Source organism: Apteryx rowi, unplaced genomic scaffold (assembly GCF_003343035.1).
Source record: "Apteryx rowi isolate R43461 unplaced genomic scaffold, aptRow1 scaffold_506, whole genome shotgun sequence".
Taxonomy (NCBI): Eukaryota; Metazoa; Chordata; class Aves; order Apterygiformes; family Apterygidae; genus Apteryx; species Apteryx rowi.
The window spans coordinates 338,025-359,628 of NW_020450768.1; the positions used below are offsets into that span (position 1 = coordinate 338,025).

At 39.1% G+C, this 21,604-nt stretch overlaps 1 protein-coding gene across 6 annotated transcripts in view; it reads left to right on the plus strand.

Moving 5' to 3' along the window:
• Nucleotides 1-21,604, plus strand: part of TSPAN9 (tetraspanin 9) — a 207,237-nt gene that overhangs the window by 76,556 nt on the left and 109,077 nt on the right. The window lies entirely within an intron of this gene.

A 21,604-nucleotide genomic window follows, 5' to 3' on the forward strand; every position in this document is an offset into this window, starting at 1 on the left:
TTGCAAAGAAACCTTTTTACTTTTAAGCCATTCTGTTTCTTCACTGTTTGTTTTTCTTTTTTTAGCTTCCTTGTTAAGCATGAATACAATAAACATCTTGGGAGTAAAGCTAGTCTGTGTTATGCCTGAACTGTAACAGTCACTCTGGGTCCATGAGGCCATTGCTATTAATGCAGGGTGGAAAACAGGGGCTAATGTATGCATCCTAGCACAGACAGCTGAAGTAAAACACAAGAACAAATACAATGTACAATTCCTGTGTCCTTCCTCCCTTCATGGACTCCTGGACAGCACTGCCCCTTTATTTTTCTGCTGGAGCCATTGGCTTGTGCCTTGTACCAGAACAGCATGACCCTGCTGAAATGTCCTCAGAACTCCTCTCCTTGTGCTCATTGAGGCCTGCTGTTCATTTGTTTTATTAGCTACTGCCAACTTGAATCCTCTTGCTTTAAACCTTTTCTGTGTATAGTTCCACTGCTTTATTCATTGCTGTTGCAGTTTAACTGTTAATTTCTATAGAGATGATGTGGCACAGTTGCTGTGCTGTTCACTTTTAACCATCTTTTGCCACTTCCCCTGACCTCCTGTTCTCTGCCTTGCTTCTCTTCCTTCCTCCTCCTATCACTATATCAGTCTTGTTTGTGCCTTCATTGTTTTCCTATACCTTCAGTTTATTAGTACCTACAGTTAACAGAACTTGCCCCTTAAAATCTTTGCCGTGCTTTAGTCTTGTCTTTTTCTTGATTTGTGACAGTGTCCATGTGAGAAACCAGACCATCTTCACTCATTTCTCTTCTCCACCTTATATGTTCCCTGTAATATGGTTGGTTCTAAAAAATCTCTTTCCCAATCTAATTTATACAGAGGCATGTGTAAAAGCTCACCTGAGTTAGTGTTTTATTTTGCGACCTTTATGCACACACATGAGAAATGTCTTTCTTTTTCCATGTATTTTCCTACCCCTCCTAGCTTACTAAAATCTAAATCTTCTGAAGTGACCGAGCTGCTGTCACTACCTGTTCTTGTCTGTGCTGGCCTTCCCTCCCTTCCGTGCTGCTCAACCCCCTGGCATAAAAACAGTTTGTACCCTACTACCTTGCTTTTGCTTCTGTTGTATGTATTTCCATTTCTAGGAAATTCTAGGTCTGAATTCCTATCCATCTTCTCTTATCTGGCCTGTCTGTTGCAACTCTTCTCTCTTGTCACTCCTGCTTGTCACCTATTTCCATCTTTGAGACTTGTATATCTTTTTTTTTTCTGACTGCATTCTGATGATCCTGTCTGCAACTTACCTATCTTCCCTGTTTCTCTAACATTAGGGTCCAAGTAACAGACTTTGGTCAAATGCTGCCTCCTCCACACATGAGCTAATTCAATAAGTTGTTTTTCACTGTTGTCTGGTTTTGCTTATTGACAGAGGAAAACTGGTTAAAAGCATGAGGAAGCTTGTATAAAGCAACTGCAAATTTTATCTTTCGGTGTATTAGACATGTAAGCTGAACGTATCATTTGTGTGCTCTTGATAACTCAGATGAGTATCTTTGTGGTGATGAAGGCCAACTGCACACTATGCTTCAATGATGAGAGTGTAGCCAGTAAGCAAGGGAAGTGATTATTTCCTTTTGCTCTTGAAGCCACATCTGGAATACTGTGTCAAGTTTTAGGCCTCCCACTGAGAGATGCTGACAAGTAAATCCAGTAAAAGGCTAGTAGGTTTTTTAAGGGGCTAGAGCACATGACGTACAAGGCTTACATAACTGTATTCATTTAGCCTCAATAACAGGCTAATTTACATAGTCCTCTGTACCTGAAGGGGCTTGTAGAGAAGATGTAGTCAGTCTCTTCTCAGAGATGCACAGAAAAGACAAGGGGCAGTGGTCGCAGCTGATGACAAGGTAAGTTCCAGCTGGACATGAGGAAAAAAATTCTTCCCTGAGAGTGCTGCAGTGCTCTGGGAAGAGGTTACCCTGAGAAGCTGTGGAATCACCAGCCTTGGAGGTTTTCTAAATTTAACTGGACAAGGCCCTAAGTGACATGATATAGCTTTGAAGTTGGCCCTACTCTGAGCACTGGTTGGACTTAGGTGACCTCTGGAGGTCCCTTCCAACCTAAATTGTTCTGTGAGTCCAAACAGTATTATTAAATGGTCTCTTGTAGCAGAAGGCTGACCATTAAATTTTCTTTTAATATTAAGTAGTAATTAAGGGAGTATGTGAAAAACTGGTCGATATTTTCCTCTCCTCCTATCACAGACTCTATATAATCTGAATTTAGCAAGCCTTTTTACACTGCCACTGACAATTGTTTTTGTGGGATAGTAGCTAAAAGAGACTGTCAGTGAATGAATGAAGTGGCAACTGTAGTACTGAACTTCAAAAGGAAGGCAAAGGGTTCTTAGCAATTGCTGTCCTGAAAGTATAACTGCTAGTAAAATAATGGGCCTGATATTAAAAGGGTATGCAAAACCAAGAGTCTGCAAGAGGACAGAACTGTAAATAATAACAACATGAGTTCATATAAAATAAATCTCCTCAGACAATGTAATTGCTTTTTGATAGAATTACAAAATTAACGGATTTAGGGAAGGAAGAGGGAAGAAGGTATAAGATTGCTTTCTAACCTGAAGATTCATTGAAATTGGTTTTGGTAGGAAGAGTATCGGATGTATTGAAAATCTGGTGAAAGGTAGTAAACAAAAGTTGATTATCAACAACAATGCATTAGTTACATATGAAAACAGAGGACTTGGGAGTTAGACTAGTGTTGTTTAACATTTCTATTAATTATATGGGAGGATGAGAAAAAATACTTTAATGAGCTTTGAAGATAAATTGGGAACTGTGAGCCTCAGTGAGAGCAGAAAAATAACACAAATGGGACAATGGGGTTAGACATGTAAGGAGAAAATAAAATGAGATTCAACTTTGAGAACTGTTAAATCTGGGGAGAACTATCTGAAGCCTATATACTAAATGGAAGTGAGGGGAGAGGTTTTCAAAAGAGATGTGGTGCTGAAAACAGCAGCTGGTATTCTAGAACTGCCTCTGAGCAGGTGAAGCAGCCTTGCTGGTGCCAATAGTCAAGGCCAGCTTAAACTACTTGCCATACCATTGGGCTTGAACAACATGATAAATTGTTGGCAGAATTTTTTTGTACAAACTGTCCTATCCACATCAGTATTTTGGAAGTACTAGGATGACCTGTTGATAACATTCTTTTTCTGGAAGCATCTGTATTGCAAGAATAAGCTGGGCTTGAAAATGACTGATGGAATTGGTTGCACCCAGGGCTGTTCAGACCATGAATTGAATGAATTTTCCCATAGTTATGGGAGCATGGGGCTTAATGTCACAGCTTGTGAAGGAAGGTGTTGTGGTCTTCAGCAGTATTAGGAAAAGGATACACAGCTGAAAGTGTGTTTTTGTATAGTAGGGCTTCAGAATATCGCTTGTAAAATAGCACTGATGATGTGTATTTTGTATGACGCACAGTCTATATCATTTCAGAAAGCACCCTGCAATCTAGAATGTCCTCTGACTCCACTGCTCCTGGATAAGGTTTGTCCATGCTAGCAAGGGAGTGGATAAGTTTGGTTTTTTTACTATTGTTACCATGGTTGTGAGCAATTGTGTAAGAATAAGTAGAAGTACCAGATCCATGGCTCACTTCTGTCAATGAGAATTGCGTGCACCTGCTTTCAACAGGTTTGGACAATGCCAAAGTTTATTTGATTATTGTTTGTATTGCAACCTTAGGTTAGAAACTGAAGTCAGGGACCAGATCTAAGAGCTGTAAAACACAAAGCAGAAAATGATGATTGGCTCAGAGTTTAGTGTAACTATCATGGAATCCCTCAAATTCTTTATTGTTTTTCACAACCTCCCCACCACCTTGACCCTTCAGCATGCAGAGTGGTTCAGTTCTACCATGTTATAGGTGCAAGCTGAGAGCTGATTGAGCCACGTGAATTATTATCCTTTATGTGAAAACATGTGATCTGTATATTTAATCTCATTGCATAAAAGCTGTTTGTAAAGAATTTATGCGGTAGTGATTGACCTCACCTTCCTGGGCTGAAAAGAGTTTTTATCACAAACTGTCTCACTTCTTTACTTTGAGGGTGACAGAGCACTAGAACAGGTTGCCCAGAGAGGTTGTGGAGTCTCCTTCTCTGGAGATATTCAAAACCCGCCTGGACGCGATCCTGTGCAACGTGCTCTAGATGACCCTGTTTGAGCAGGAGGGTTGGACTAGATGATCTCCAGAGGTCCCTTCCAACCTCAACCATTCTGTGATTCTCTCTTAAGCTTTTTATTTATTTTTTATTTTTTTTTAGAGATAGTTAAGGGTCAGGGCAACCCTTATCAAGTTTTGTTTACTTCTCTGTCTGCTAAGAAGGACATTAGCACAACTAAGATTTAGATAAGGGTGGTTTGTACTCTTGGAGAAAGAATGTTGGGACTAATGAGCTGGTTAAATCACAGCTTCTTGGGAGGTAAGTTTCAATCAGAACATAACCTCAAGGAGAGATGTTCATAGGGTGAAGGTATTGCATGAGGTCTGGATCCCAGTTACAAGTCTTTGTGAGAGTCTTGAAGATTTGTTGGCTAGCTGAAGTAGAGAAATAAACATATACCAGTGAATATTATTAGTCTTTTTTGTGTATGTAAGCTTAACGGCTTGAACTGTCACTAGCGCTCTCTGTCTGCAGTTTCACCTTAGCATTTATCTTGTGTTCTGGGTGACTTCAGAATACCTGGCCAAGGTATTCTGTTCTCCTGTTGGTGTGGAGATCCTTAAAATTGAGGTAAGGAATTATATTACTTGGACCCTCAGTGCTTTTAGGGTGTGGCATGTTGCTTTGATTTTTGTATCTGGTTTTGTGCATATTGTAGAAAACAGCAGTTGTGATATATTTAAAAAAAAAAAGACAGTGTTATTGGGAGTGGTCTGCTTCAGCAGTGCTTGAGAACTGCAAGGGCTGCATGTCAAATGTCTAAAATCTGTTAGCATTTTAGAATTCTTTTTTCAGTGATTTTATCAGGACAGCCTTTAAAGTGAGCTCCTGCCTCTTCTCCTCCTAACCATGTTACTTCAATTGTTGCATTCATGTTGACTCCTGCTCAACTGACAGCTTCAATCAAAATCCCTCTAATGGCTTTACTGAAGCACTCTGTCTCAGCTTCAGTGGAGTGGCTCTCATATGAGGCATGTCATTTTTTTTAGCTCCCTGTTCCCTGTTGTGATTCCAGGAATGCCTGTGAATCAGGTTCAGTTGTTCCAAAAAAATGCAATAAAGTATTTACTTATTTCTGATAGGTGTAGAAATAGAAATGACATTCATTTTAATACATGGAGTTTCTGCCCTCCAGCCAAGTCATGGCCCCTTCTTGGTGGGAATCCATAAATTTCCTTCCAGAATGCCCAGCTGTGGAAGAGTCTGGGGCAATCTGACATGCCTATGGTTCATGGGAACAGCTATCAAACTGCCTTGACCTGACTTGTGAATATTCATTTACTGCTTCCATTGAAATGTGTACTTGAGGCTGCTATGCACAACACCCTTAGAGTCGAATGTATGGCCTCCCAGCTTCAATTGTCTTGTATCTTTCAAAGTTAAATAATTCTCCCAAAAGCAGAATGAATGAGTCCTGATTTTCTTTTGTACTTATGTTTATGGTTAACCTCAGTACAGACTTCTCCCTTCCTGCCCCACCTTTCCCCTCCCCCTTCTACTCCCACACACACTCCAAGACCTCCAGCTTGTCTTCATATCCCCATTTTATCTGTTTGGGCTGTACAGGGTGCTAGTCTGGATACATGTGCGTGCTTGTTGGTCACACAGCCTTTGGGTGAGTCTTGCGGACTGTTCCACCTTGCAGCTGTTGACAGGACAAACGCATGCTGCCGTGAGCTCTGTGGGGGTTCCCATGACCTGTGTTGCACTCTGCCTGTTCCCTTCCCTCAAATTTCACTGAGGCTGTCAAGTCGTCTCAAAAAATTACTGAAAGGTTCTGATAAACAGTCCAGTTGAATGAACCTTATTTCCTTAGGAATCCAGAATGAAAATAAGCTGTGTGATTTAGGGAAGGAAGAATGGCTAGAATCTGTTGTTGCTGCCATGTTGCAACTTTGCTTATAGCAAAGACATGTTTTGTTTTGTTTAAAAAGTACCAAGGCAAAGAGACCTCCAGGATAAACTAGAATTCAAAGTGTATTCTCTGATCATTCATATGACTTTCTGAAATGCTTCCATGGAGGAGTACTCTGATGAGGTCAGGACCCAGGTACACCTGCAGAAGGACAGTAACCATTTAGACTTTGGAGAAGAGGGCAGAGAAACATTCTGAAGAAATGTATAATAGTTTAGGCCTCTCTATTGGAAAAAAGGAAACCACAATACCACTAAATTTCTCAGGTTTGTCACTGACTGTATTTCTTTTCAGATCTTAAAAAGGAAGTTCAGTTAATTTTCTACATGTCCATCCCTGCCTTTGATTCTTGCAGCTCCTTAGCTATGCATTTAGCTGTACTGAGATGCTGAAATGAGAATTTAAAAACTCTCAGGGAGACCTGATCTGGTTAGGAACAGAATAACTTTTTAAATCTATAGGAGCTTTGCCATGTGGGGTTTTTTTTTTGTCTGTTTTTTTGGACTATGGCTTACCCCTGTGTTGTTTTTCTGCTGAGTAACAGCAGGCAATATTAGATTAGTGTAGAATATTGTCACTTACTATCAGAAAAAATGCTATTGTCAAGTTGCATGGCTACCCAGATTAGCCTTGAAATAATAAATTGTGTCAGGGTATGAAAATCCTTTCAATTCTTCAAAAATGAAAGGAACACACAGAGCTTTATAGGTATCTGAGTAAATTCTTGTATTCGATCATCAAAATTAATTGTATTTTGTAGTTAAAAAGATTTAAATTCTCTCAGCAGTTTTCTCAAAGTGTCTCTTTAACATTATCAGCACTGAAGGAAAAAAAGCATGTTTGTTTATTTTCTTCCTATAGCACAGTAAACACGCAGCAAAACACTGAAGAGGAGGTGTTCCCCTGTGCTAATGATTACAGTGGAGGGGCTTGTGACAAAGAGGTTAGAGACAATGGGAGTAATAATTTAAAATCTCAAAGAAAATTGCACCCAATGTGTCCGCTGCAGAATAAAACATGTAGGTGGGCTCAGCCCAGTGATGGGATTGAGATTGTTCACAACTGTTATAGGCTCTAACAATTAGGCAATTATTTGTGGATGCTCAGAGGGCCTGGACAAAGTAAATTGCCCTGGATTTTCCTTTGAAAGACTAGCCCTTTACTGGGTCTTTTAATAAAAGGCTTTAGTAATCAGACCAATATACTTTATTCATACACTCAATCTGATATCTCTTTTAGCACTTAGAGGAACAACAGCTGCTCAAGTCAGGCTCCTGTTTGAAAAGTTTTATTCAATCTTATTACACTGGCATCCGGGATGTCCTGATCTAAGGTGACTGAGCGAGCAAAAGCATTTTTTCTCTCTCCTTTTTCTCCTGCCCCTATTCTCCTTCCCCTCCTCTCCTCTCCATTGATTGATTGTTTTTGTGCAAAGTTTCACTGACTCTCCCTTCTGCCTCACTAGGGAGAGAGAAATGCTTGCAAGAAGAGAATAGTATGTAGGAAAGCTCTAGGGAGGTACGTGGGACATTAAGTGTGTCTGAAACAGCTTGCAATGCTGCTTTTAAAAACTGGCATTATTTTTTGTTGATAATGCCCAGTTAAGGCAATGGGTTGGTCTAAAACTATCAGCTTTCTGGACTGAAATCCTTAAGTAGTCTTCCACTGTCATGACATAGCAGCAACATCAAAAGAAATTCTATATCTTTGCGCTTGAGGATCAAAGTTTCTTTTCCCATATAAACATCTGTAATGTGGGATCTTTAAGAAATTTACTGTTGAGATTAATCCAACCCTTCATCTGTGCAACTGGTAAATCCCTGGGGCCAGATGGGTTTCCTGTAGAAGTTACTAAAGTCTTTAAAGAATTACTAATCCCTGTTTTTTCAGATAAGTTATATTCTTCTCTTTGGGGAAGGCCCTTCATTCTGACAAATTCCTGTATGGGATTCACTCTCTAGTAGGACAGAAAAGATGCAGAACATGGTGATGGGAAAGACTGGAGTTTGTTGTGTTGTTTCTTCTGTTAAATGTGGATTTCAAAACCTTGGCCAAGACACTAGCCAACAGATTAGAAAGAATAATTACCAAAATAATTCACAAAGATCAGACAGGCTTTATGCTCTGTAGAAACTCAGTTGGTAGGATGAGGAAGTTGCTAGTTAGCCAAATCTAGCTATTGATAAGAAGCACTTTTTTTTTTCTCTTGTCAGAGTGATTGCAGTTTCAGATTACGTATCTTCAGTTTACCAGTATTTCAGTGTCTTACTGACACTTACCAACTGTGCTTACATTGTGTTTATATAAGTAACTACTACTCTGTCTATAGAGAGCTTTGCACCATGGAGTTTAATCCCAGTCTTTCATGCTCTGGGGAGGAGCTGAGCTGTGGCAGAGAGTCATACAGCCCATCTTCAGGGTCAGAGACTCACTCATGTTTTGCATATTAGAACAAAATGCTAGAATCTTAGTATAAGTTGGAAGCGAACATGGTTATCCAGGGCCCTTTCAAACTGAGTCTTGAATAATTCCAGCAAGGAAGATTCCACCATTTCTCTGAACAGTCTCTTCCAACATTTAATTGTTCTTATGCTGAAAAGTGTTTTTTTCTTATATCCAGACCAAATTTTCCCCTGAAGCAACTTGTTTCTATTGCTTGTCCTGTCACCATGCATCCTTGTGAAGAGAGTACCTCCATCTTCTGTAACTACCCTTTAGGTATTGGAAGACACTGTTTAGCCTCCTGAAAAGTGACAGTATTTTAGGTGGTAGGCAGAACATCTGGTCCAGATTTTATGTCTGCTTAAAGCCCTAATATTAACATTTTCCAGGCTGAAAATTTTATTTCAACGTAGTATGTAGCACATCTTAAAGATACCTTTAATTGGCATTCTGCCGCTAAGGAGATCTCTTCCCCCCCCCTTTTTTTTTAATAGAAGTCAATGCTTTTAGTTTTCTCAGCATTATTAGAAATCTGTGTCAATAATACGTATCTGGTTTTTCATTCTGAAGGATTCCTAGTTGCTTTAAAAATGTGATTTACAGATTGTGCACACAGGGCTACTGGTGACCAGCCCAGCCTGTGAAATCTGAGAGGGCATCTGGTTAACAGAGCTTTGCAGCACTAGTGTACAGTACCATGCCTGGCCTTGAAATGATACTCTCCCCCTGCCCCACCCCAAACACATACACACACTCTTTGAGAATGCTGGATACAATGTGCAAATCTGTTTTGGATTCTTTAAGTATTTATTCTTTATTTTAAAATAAAAATAACTGTACCTTAAATAGGAGGGATGCTTAAAATGTATTAGGATAATCATGAGATAGACGTTTTGAAGGCTATGGTGTCTGTGAATGATTCATTAGGGAACAATTCATTATTATCCCCCCACCTCCACCTGCCTACAGCTTGGGTATTGATGTAGTCTAAAAGACTCAATTAGAGATCATTAATGTTTGAGACATCCTACATATACATAGCAGGCATATTAGCTGTGAACAAAACTTAGGCATCTTTATATATTGAGGTGAAAGCTCTGCTACAAAACGGTCATAGGCAGTCTTTGAGAGGCACTGAACTAGAGTAATATTTTTTGAAAAGATCAAGAAACTTTTTCAGTCTTTTTTGCAACCTAATATATAAACCTGACATCGAATTACAGGACAGATGCAAAGCATCGTTCTGTTTGGAAGAGTATTCTGTGTAGAAAGAGAAATGGCGCCTTCTTACTCTTCAGCTCTGTTCCCTTTGTTTGTTCAGAGATCCATAGCTCCTGATTCTATTGATAAAGTTTTTATTGCTTTTTGTTCTCTTTAAACCTATAGAGCTTCAATGGTACAGCAGTCTGGAACTGAGAAGGGCTTTTCTCGCCCTGTCTCAGGCAAAATTACTTAATATAGTTAGAATTTCTGAACCTTTGTTTTCAGTGTACAGGGTAGGAAGCATTCAGTGAGACTCTGGCATTAAACTAGTAACAAAAAACAAACAATACACTACTGTGTGGAATGTATCATCGCAAGTTTACTGTGTACTTACTCCTCTGAACAGAAAAAGTCTGGAAAGCCTTTTTGGTGAAATTAGGCTAGGTTTGAAAGGCTAGGCTTGAAATTAGGGTAGACTTGCACAGTGGGGAGAGATGAGAGAAGGGTTATTTGCATATTATTCCTGTGAGCATCAAATTTGACTCCTACAAGGCATACCTGGACCAAACCTAACGGCATCTTCCCTTATGTGGTATGGTGTTTTGACAGCCTTTAGTTCATGTTGTTTGAAGACCCATCCTGGTGCACACCAGTTACTAAGCATTTATGACCGTGTATTTGGTAGATTCCTCTGAATCAATGCGCACAGCATAGCATGCAGCATCATATTGGTTATTTCTGAAACAAAATGCCAGTGTCCCAATTAATTTTCAAACGGAAAATATCTGCCTTTGATGAATTAATACAGTGCTGCTTCTAAAGGCCAACTGATATTTCATACCATAACTACTGCATACTTGTTACATGCTTAAATGGATCATAGCAGATTGAATAATACAAGTAATTCCTCTTCTAAAAACACCTTTTTTTGTCTCTCAAATGCCATTATCAGGAATTTTTGCAGGGTTTTTAATTGCTGGCTGCTGATCAGGAATATTTTGGTTTTCTCATCCCTGAGAGATGTTGATGGTACAAATAAACTTTTTCAAAACTGAAGTGAATGTGGCTTGGCTTTTGGCAAGGAGTCGAACATGCTTTCATACATTCTTTACACCCCATATTAGGCTCTGAATGCCTGATATTACAGCTAGCACATAGCATTCTCACCAAGTGTAAATGAGTCCTCCTTAATGTGGATAAGGTCATAAAACTATAGATTACATATTGTAGTAAGATTTCTGCATTTAAAATGGCTCATTAATCAATACACAGTAAAAAGTTAAATGGCTTATACTGTAGATCAGGTAATTGAACTGCTGTATAATTTTTGTGAATTGACAGACTGCATCATGTCAAATCGTACCCTATTTTTTTTTACCCTTCCCTTTCCTCCTTTGTTATTTTAAAACTCTCACACTCCTGTAATAAGAGCTGATGCTGATCACAAAGCTTATGAATAGCAGCACCGTTACATAAACCTGCTGGATTACACTAAGAGGTTTACCTTGGTTTCATTTTTACACCCTTTCTTGTATCTCATGCAGAATAGATAAGAACCATTTAGCTTCATTCTTGTGAGATGACTAAGATGGATAAAGTATCTGCATCCTCTTGGGGTTCAAATCTGACTTTGTTGTTGTTGGCAAAGCAGAAGTGTTAATTGCATGACTATTACATTGCAGACACATCCTATTTTTAATGTTGAAGTTGCCAGTATTCCACGGTGATGCAACAAAATAAGCAAGAAGCTTTGTGGAAGGGTAGATGCAGATGCTCAAATAAGACTGCCTTTATAAATCTAAACTGTGGCAGATGAATGGCACGGACTCAGGAGGGTTTGCGTCCTGAGACCTTTATTGTTTGTTTCTGAGCATATTTAAAAAGTTAGCTGCTTCAGTGGTTTCACAGACACACTTTGCTAGGCCAATCAYCATGCAGATTATGTCACAGGTAGCCAATCATTACACCAATCACGCACGCAGCGRTCATGCCTTGTACCTTGCTACTTGTTTAGAAAAGCTGTCTTGCCCTWAACCTTGGTTCCCACTGGCTTCTGCTAGTTTATCTGTACTTTCTCAGGATGTATCGTTCCCAGCTGCACCAGTGTCCTTGGGTACGTTTGTCTGAGGTTCCTGTTGCTTGCTGCTTGAAACTTTCCACCAGTTTAACCCTGTCATGACCCTCCACACTAAACAGCTTGAAGACAGGAAGGAAATCCTTGGGCTTTGCGCTGCGTAGATATTGCAGAAACTTGTGGGAAGCCATAGAAGAGAGTCCAGCACAAACTGGCTGGGTAAAATATAACTATTGTGCAGTAGTTTGACTGGAACTTTAGAAGTACTATTAATGGCACCTCATGTATCTGCACTTTCATCTTGAATTATTCAAAATATGTTTCTCATAGTTTCAGGAATGTCTCTTGAAAGACAAAAGGGGAGGTGATGAGGAATTACTAGGCAATAGAGCTTGTTACCACAGTTGCTAGCCCTTAGGGAGGGCAGGGAACAGGCTGGGGATTTAATAGCTCTAGAGGCTAGATGCCACCCTTGCTTCCAGAGATTGCTGCCCTGAGTCACGTTGAGGGCCCAACAGAGGGGAACCTTGTACTGTGGCTTGAACTCAGCCCATTCTGGTGATAGCTTTCTGCTGTGAGGCTACTGGCTCTGGGTCTTTACCAGATACTTAACTCATTTGGCAGTTTGGTTCCTTAGTGAGAGCTGTGGCTTTTTGACCTGAACATGGAATCTGGAATTAGGTTTTGCTTGGAAATGCTGCTGGTAAAGAGCCTTTTGATAGCTCACCGTCTCTGAGGAGATTGTTCTCCAGTGAGGCAATCAGTCAAGCACTCTCAGCAATATCTTAAATAGGAGGATGGGCTAGTGATGAATTAAGGGGGAGGGAGCTGCAGATAATGCAGTAAGAGAGCTGCCCATTGTAGACATCTGTCTGTCTGCCAGCCCTGACACAGTGGTTTTAAATGCCTCTATTCATGGAATCACACCTGCTTATGCTTATGTGCCAAAAATGAATATTTTAGCAATGAAGGAATTCACTCAATTATGAAAGGAATGTGCCTGCAAATGTCCTGTCATGGCATAATTAAGTAGTTTGGAGAGAGGTGTGTTGTCTTTTAAAAGTGAATACTCACATTATTCTCTTGGCTCTTTTTTCAGGTGGAACTATTTATGTTAGTTTGTGTGGTTGTTTGAAGTGTCATAGTTATATTAGAGCATAGATGCCAGCTGCCACTTGGTTCAGAACACCAGACTGCTGATGAAGGATGGCCTTTTTAAAATAGAGGTTAGAGAATAACCATTTGATTTTGTTTAAGGGATTCTTATACACTGGACAGGTGTTTCTCATATTAATGAATTCCTCCTACACTGGCTACAAGGAGGAAGGGATGTCATCTGTCATGATAGGCAAAAGTATTGTGCTATTTGCTAAGTTTCTTTATTCTGTAGCTCTTGCAATTGGGATGTCATAAAAATATAAACTGTAATTTAAAGTGGGAGTGGAAGAGAAGCACTCAGATCATGGAACTTATCCCTGCAAAAGTTATGTGGTAAAGAGCCCTCACCTCCCTGCTTCCTGCTTTCTTTTTTAATTTTCAAAGTGTGGGTTTAGAGATCTGATTTCTGAAGTTTCATTGCATGGGGGCATCAGTGCTATGGGGCTGCTGCCTTCCTGCCCATTGTTGACAACTTTCTGCTCCCTTAATCTTGTTTTCTCTGCATGCGCAGTAAAAAACAATTCTGTACATATGCTTTTTTGTGTGCTGGAAAGGGACGGCAGTTGGTGCCACATATTTATTTGCATCATTGCTGACCAACACTTCATTCAGCTTATGTTAGCTTCTCTACAGGGAGTCCCTTACTTGAAGATAGGGATATTGAGGAATTTGTAAATAACAACTATTAAACTAATGCTTCTGTAGCGAGAGAACACCCTCCCCTCCTGCAGATATGATACAGAATTTAAACTACAAGGGTTTTCCTATTAGGCTCCAGATTAGAATATAGTGGGCTTTTCAGAGACCGAATTTTGAATCTGAAATAAAAAAGCAGAATAGGAATGATGAAGAAGGGTCTGTTGAATCTAAATGACTTCATTTTCCTGAAGATAAGCTGTTGACAGGAACAGAATTGATTGAATTTGTTTAAATTTGGATGTTAAATTTTGTCCTTTAAAAAAAAGAAAAAGATCTTGTCTTCAGCAGATCAGAAAAGGTTATGGTGCTTGTCTCAAAAAACATATAGCTCAAACAGAAAGAAGCCCTAAGATGGCTGCCTGAAATTATTAGGGAGTTGGAGAGTCTTCAATAAGAGGAGACACTGAAAAGATTAGAAGTGCAGAACAAATAACCTGGGACATAATAGAGATTTACAAAATAAAGAATTGTGTGAAGATGGCAAATGCCAGAGCGGGGGACAAATACTGAAACTGAAAGTCATAATACTGACAGCAAATAAGAAGAAGCTGTTTTTTTAAAATAATGCGTACCTATGGAACTTACTGCTGGAAGATATTGAGGCCAAGATCCCAGCAGAATTAAGGAAGGATTAACTGTCAATGTAGCTAGAACGATGTGTTCACTGCTATAGAAGATGAGATTAAAAAAAAACATGATTAGAAGGATACAAATTCTTATACGTAAGGACATAAGCAAACTTTTCTAAAGCATCTTGTACCCTCTGCTGTCTGATAGGACAGGCTGATCTGATTGGGCAAGTCCTGTTTTCTTGCCCCAATATTTTCTAACATCTACTAGTGGGAGAATTGGTAAGGTAGTTTGTGAGCTTTTAATAATGTTAGGTGTAGTTATTATGCTTTCCTGACCTTTTCAAATCCAGCTATTTGTTGCTTGTTTTATGCCAGGATTGTAGACTCTGTGCAGGTTGTCTTGGCCTCCAATTACACACTACCAAGCCCAAGAAGGTTCTGACATCCAGGGCTTCCCAGAAGCAAATGACAAACAGACTTTCTAGACTATAGTTCTTAAAGGCAAAAATATCAATGGTGAATTGTATTCTAGAAATAATCTTTATAGGACTCCTTTCAGATCTAGCGTAGTTCACAGTGCTCTTTGTAAAGTGAAAACAGAAACCAAAAAACTAATGTACTAGTACAAATGTTTCAATTTAAAAGCTTAAATGTAGATAGTGGGATTTTTATTTTTTATAAAGTAATGTTTTTCTTTAGTTTCTGAAACCCAGGCGTTCTTTCCTGTTCAGTCTGAGAGTCCCTTTAAATGTCATTGGTGAGACACAAAGGCTAATCAAAGCTCTACCTGAAAGAAATGCAAACACAGAAAATTGCAGTAAAAGCAGTAAATGAAATGTTGAAATATTGAATTTATTTATAAGATAGGACACTGTGTGTGGTCAGATAATGGACTGCGCTTATCAAACATAACCGTTTTCCCCAGAACTATGTATCATTTAAGCCAGTCTAGTAGTGTGCCCTTTTAATGTGCCATTTTATGTTTTAAGGTGAGGTGAAAATCACAAAGTGTAAGGCTGATCAGGATGCGCTGAGTATTTCCTTGGAGATTTCCCATAGCAGAAGATTCTGAGTGAGCCGGTTGTAAATTCCAGGCCATCCTACCAGTGCCTGAAGAAGCAAGGGATTTGCAAACTTTCATGCCTGTGTTCTCTGTAAATCTTGTAAAAAGACTGGATTTGCTTGGTCAGTTAGTTTCCACTGCTCCATGGTAATATACCACTGTATTCATCACATTTGTGTGTGCTAGAATTATCTTTCAAAAACTTAAGTAGTCTGGACATGTTGATAGGTATTTACTTATGTTTTATCTGAGTATTATGGACTGCTGTTCTGGTCTTGTTGTTAGAAGGTATCAAGCCATTTATCAGGTACGAGATTGTTGCAACTGATAATAAATTGAGACAGCTGTCATTGAACGTGTAACATAATGACAGTATTTTAGCTTTGGGACTCTATATTGCACTTTGACACTTATTCCCCATATCTCTGGTACATTAGCATATCATTCTGTCATTTGCATTTGATCACAGCAGGTTAAGGCTCCTGACATGTTACAACTAATTCCCGTGTACAATTTTGAAACAGAATGACCTGTTGTCACTGGTGTAAAATCTTAAATCTCAAACCTCAGGCATATGTGTGCTGTTGACAGTAAACTATCTTTAAAGGAAATCCCAGGGACCAAATGCCACAGATGTTTGGCACAATGGAAAGTTCTACAACTGGGTCTTATTTTCATGGTCATCTGTGGCTGTCTAGCCAAAACTCTGTACTTGCATCCAGTGAGGACATGTGCTAGAAGGCTAAACTGTTCTTATTATTATATGTAAGTATAAATTAGGTAAGTGTTGGTTTAGGCCATTCAAAGAGATTTGAATTCTGCACCTTGGGTGGACAAGGATGGCTATTGTGTCTTTGATAAGGCAACTGTGAGCTGTTATGCTAGTGCCTTTGTGCCAGAGGAAACAAATGAATTCATTTTCTCTCCAGTAACAATTCAAGAAAAGGTAGTTTCTCTGGGTGAGGTCAGAACTGATAGAGGTAGGTGTTGAATTGAGGTAGCTGGAGACTTAATTTCTATAAGAACAGATCTTGTCTCCAGAGACCTCAAACTCCATGTCTTTTCAGGGGCTCTCCTCTACATAGTTCCTGCATTTTGGACTGCTGTCCCACTCCTGTATCTGTGCCAGGCCTCCTTTTGCTTCAGCCATGCAGTCATTGGTCCATAAGTAGAGTCCAGGAAAGTAGAGCTTGATCTCTAGCAACCCATCACATTGTGTTTACCTGGCTTTCCTACTTCAGTGTGTGTGCTTTCCTTCAGACTTTGTATGCGCATTTACCTGCCCCAGGTCCTGAAATGGCTCTTGTTTACACTGGGGAAACTAATCACACATTTTGCTCTTTTCTGAACACTTGGTAGTGATTCTTTGTAGTATTTATAACATACAAGCTGCTCATATATGCTCTAAGTAATGTGGGAAGTTCTTATCAGTGAGTAGGAAAGTCCAGAACTGAAGTAACAGTAGATCTGTTTGTTTCTAATGGAATACTTTTCCTGTTGGAAAATTAGGATGTATCAAAGGTGAAATATGTGTTGAGATATTTGTTTCTGAAAAATACTGACAGGTTCCAAACCTTGTCTACTGTACAGAGTTTTCTTAGAAATCTACCTTGTTTCCATCCAGCCTGGCAGAATGCTTTGTATTTACAACATGAGAGCTGGGAGCTTGGAAGGCCCCAGCGTGTGGGACACAACCTTCAGAGCTTCCAGGATCTTTGTTATAAATCCTGCAGCTTGGGATCGCTGGGGGACCTCAAAGTCAGGGTATTTTGACTTGCCAGAGTTTGTAAGCTCTATCTTGTAGAGGCAGGAGCATGCAAGTCCTGAGAACAGTGTTTTCTGTCTCTCAGATGACACTTCATTTCAGTTATTCAGATTTTTTTTACATTATATCCCTTTTAAACTTATTCCAAAATCAAATATATATATTTCCTAAACTAAATTTTCATCTGTATACCAGGGATTTTTTGGTTTATTTTTGCTTTTAGCTTGTTTGTGCTGCTTTGGAAAAAACATAGAGGCTCCCTCTGCCAGAGTAATAGGCTGTTCTTTCCAACTCTTTTTACATATCTCCTTTTCATGGCATTTCAGGATTCTGAGCAGTGATTTGAACTGCTGACTGGAAAGACATAGTCATCGAGTTTGTGTTCACCTTATGTTTATGTCTAGGTTCTTTGTCTCCCTAGAGCGCTCTGAGGAGGGTTTTTATAATGGAAGTCTTGGTCAATATCATTTACAAGAAAACAATGAATTTACGAATGGTATCCCTGGAATGTTTGATAGTGTATACAGTTGTGTATCTCTCTTTAGGGCCCAATATAGTTCCAAAATCATGCAGCAGGATTCTTAAAACTCATGATTTCTAAAAATAATTAATTTGAAAATGGTGCAATGTTAGTGCCCTACTCAGAGCCAAGGGAGGTCTAGATTCAGTTTGTTCCTCTGCCAGCTATTTCCTGTTGATCCTCAGCAAATGGCTTGGTCCTCAAGTTCCCTGTTTATAAAATGGCAACGGTAGTGTTGTCCTACATAATTGAAATTGCAAGGTAATATATATAATAGATTGTAAAATGTTCATATATCACAGTGGCTACAGTTTTGATTTCCCTTTTTAAAAACTCCTAAAGTTTAATATTTTCAAGCTGGAATCATGGGGTCATAACACCAGCTTAAGATATTTTTGCTCAGACTTCAGCATTTGCTTCTATTCTTATCCCTATCAGTGGATCAGCATGGCCATTTAGGGGACTGTCTTATAAATGGGTCAGGGACTTTTACAAAGGGAAATATATGCATCAGTTATATATGTTGGTTAAATATGTTTATATCTGTATTATGTCTTTATAAATACATAGTTATGAATATGTATATAAGTTTTGTCAGTTGCCTGCTCTGGTTTGCAATGTGGCTCCACAAACTAGTTGTGCAAAACAGCTGAAGAGATCAGAAACAAGTGGAGGGGTTCAGGAACACTGTAATTGTGTGTAGTTGACACTGAACTCCTGGTAGGATAAAACTAAGGGCCAAGAAAAATACCATGTACTTGGTGACTTACAATAAAAATTGGAGGATTTGGGATCTGTATTTTTAGGACTATGCCGTGCTGCGCCCAGGAGGGAACTGTGCAAATCAATATCAGTTGGAGAACCAGCTTGTATTGTTTGGACCTTGTTACTAATACCCTTCCTTTCCTTTCCTTTCCTTCTGCTGCACATACTGGGACATTCCTTTGCCTACCTGGTAAGCAAAAGTGCTCTAAATTCTCTCCTTTAATACTTGCTTGAGCTATTTGGATGCCATGGGCTGAAGTTTGGTTTTTTTTGTCCCAGGCACTTTTGTGTGGGACTGAAAGGATTTTTTTTTTTTTTCATGTAGGGGGAAAAATTCTGTGATTCAGTAATCAAAGATTAATGAAGTACAGAATGGATTTTTGAATGTTTTTCATGTTCTATTTCCTCAACAGAGGTGAGATCTGCAGTGAGGCAAAAGGCATTCTTTCCTGTGCAGAGGTTACACTGACAAGTGGACAATGTTTAGGTACTGCTAAAGGGTCTTGCTGCAACTCTAACAAGTGAAGTCTCAATTAAATGCGGATTTAAGGGTAATGGCCAGTCAGAACTTGGGTAACAGATACAGCTTTTTCAGGCTAAATAAGCAGTTCTGTGTGGTTTATTAACTGAGCTACATAAGTACCGAGTTGTTCCAGTAGGAGGAAGTGGCATCTAATCTGTAATGCTGCTCTGTGGCCTCCGATTCAAGTGGCAGAAGGTTATTGAAGCTTGTAAAATCTCCCTGGTGGCAAAAGCCTAACCCTAAGAGAGTCACTCGTTTCCTTTGTACTTAGCAGAAGGGCAGACTGATTAGGAACTTTGTGCCCCGCTGTCCGTTGCTCAGGTTTGGATTTTGAAGGTGGGTATGGGCCATACTTGTTCCTTTTGTTGTTCCTTCTAAAGTAAAAACTCTGATGCGAACCAGTTTTTAATGAAAGGTGTGTTACAAGTAATGGTAAAGAAAGCAAATATTTTGTAGTATTTGAATGCAAAAATAGAAAACTTAAATGTGACCCAATAATGAAAACTTGTTTAAAAAAAAAAAAAAAAGCTTGGGGTGGGGAACTACTTTTTTGGTTGTTTGTTATTAACCACCAATAGAAATGTTTCCACTGTTTGCAAACTCTGATGGCTGGATTTCTGGAGGGTTTTTTGCTACAAAGTATTCCTTCAAATTTTTTAACCTTGGGGAGATCAGATAAATTATTATTGTCATGTAACAGTTGGAAGTCAAGGCAGAGATTTATAAAGCATTGGTTTTCATGAGTACACACCATAATTTTTTTTTCCTCTGAAGATCTTATCTCTTTGCTTTCTAGTCTATGTCAGTGTAAATTTTATGACAACTTGAAATGATTGTGTACCTGTTGAACAACAGTGGTTCTGCATTGATAAGCCAATGGGTGCAGGAGAAGAAAAATGCTTTAAAATACTTGTAAATTTTCATACTATTTTTGGCTGAGGGCTCAATTCTGTGTGACAAGTAAAAACCCGTGAAAATAGTTACTTGCAGCATAGAGTTGAAATGGCACAACTTTACTCAGGCAGTAACTAAACTTTCAAAAAGAAGAGCTTCTTGAAGTTTCTAAAACCATACTAAGGCATGCTTCAAATGCTATTCATCCCACAGGTTCTAGTGGCTGAAGCGGGTATCTAGAAGTCTCTTCCATGTTTTCTTCTAAGCATATTGGCCTTTGTTGACTGCTCGCTGTGAAGGTGGCATGTGCATCACAGACATGTATAGAAATGCCACTGTGGTCACTGCTAATTTATCTTTTTTTGCATGGGTGTTTTCTGTGTAGCCTTTTTTCTGCTGCACTGGACCATAGGGACTACTGGGTCATTATCTTGCAGTCACATGATGGAGAAACTTGATGCAGGTAGTTCTGGAATGACTTTTAAAGAACAAACATGTTTGATATGGGCTTGGGCATGTTTTAAATGTTATTCTAATGGGGAGCAGAAGAGATGAGAGAAAAATTACATGTACATATACTGTTTATTTCATGGCATGAAGTAGTTAATGGTAGAGGGATCTTGTCACAGAAGAAGCCTATCAATAAAGATACAGCATAACTTTAGGATGTAGATTCTGATATTATTATATAAAAATAATAGTATTATAAGTGGCTGCCGGCCGTAGATGTCTAAGATTGAAGAAATGTTATACTGTCTTTTCTCAAAGGTATCTGATAAAATAATTAAACAGTGCATTATAACATGCATGTGAAAAGGTCGGTTGAAATTCTGCATAATTTTTGCTTTTTCTGGTAGCTTTGCTTCACTGATAATAGTCTCCTAATATCATTTCTTTCTTTACAAAAAGAAAAGAATAACCTGCATTATAAATCTGTTTTATTGCTTTGTGCTATCAGTGTGCTCTTTTTACACTTACCATCTACTGTATAATACATTGTATCCAACCAATATGAAACAACCCCGAAAGCACCAGGATTTCTATCCCTCCCCTCCCAGCACTCGCTCACATGTACCTAGGCACACGTGCACACTCATGCCCCCTGTGTTCAAGTCCTAGCAGGTATGTTGCATTGCTCTCTGGTAAAGAAATACAGCATTTGAGTCAGTGTTTCTGATTCACAGGTTACACGCAATGTAGAATGACTGATTACTGTATGCAGGAGTAATCTCTGACCTACCACTTAAATAGTGTGTAAATAGTTGAAGGTTCAGATACCCTTACATTTCAAGAAATTTAAGAATTGTTTGATTATCCTGTAGGAGAGAGCAGCTCTGCTTTTCTTGTTATGATTAATTATATCACAGTTGATGGTGTCACACTATGTTCATATTTAACTGACACATGTGCCTATTCAATGTATTAGTCTGTTCCAGTTCCTTGTCCCATGGCATTTGTTTAAGTCAGAAAAAAATGCGAACGTTACTGTTAATTTCATGAGCAGGGACAGGTTAGCTCCTATGTATCTACACGTTTGCAATATTTTATTGCAGGAAAGGAGTATCATTACCTCATGGTTCTAACTCTCAAACAGCCAAACAGTACTTGACATTTAAAGAGATTTTCTGTTGTGCACTTGTATAGTCAAGAGTAATTCTAATCCTATTAAAGATATTATGTCATGGAGGTGTGCCCTGGGGGAGAGTGCTTCTTCTCATTGGTTAGATGGAAAGCAGAGGGGAGGGGCAACCAAGAGGGTGGATTTATTACTTGA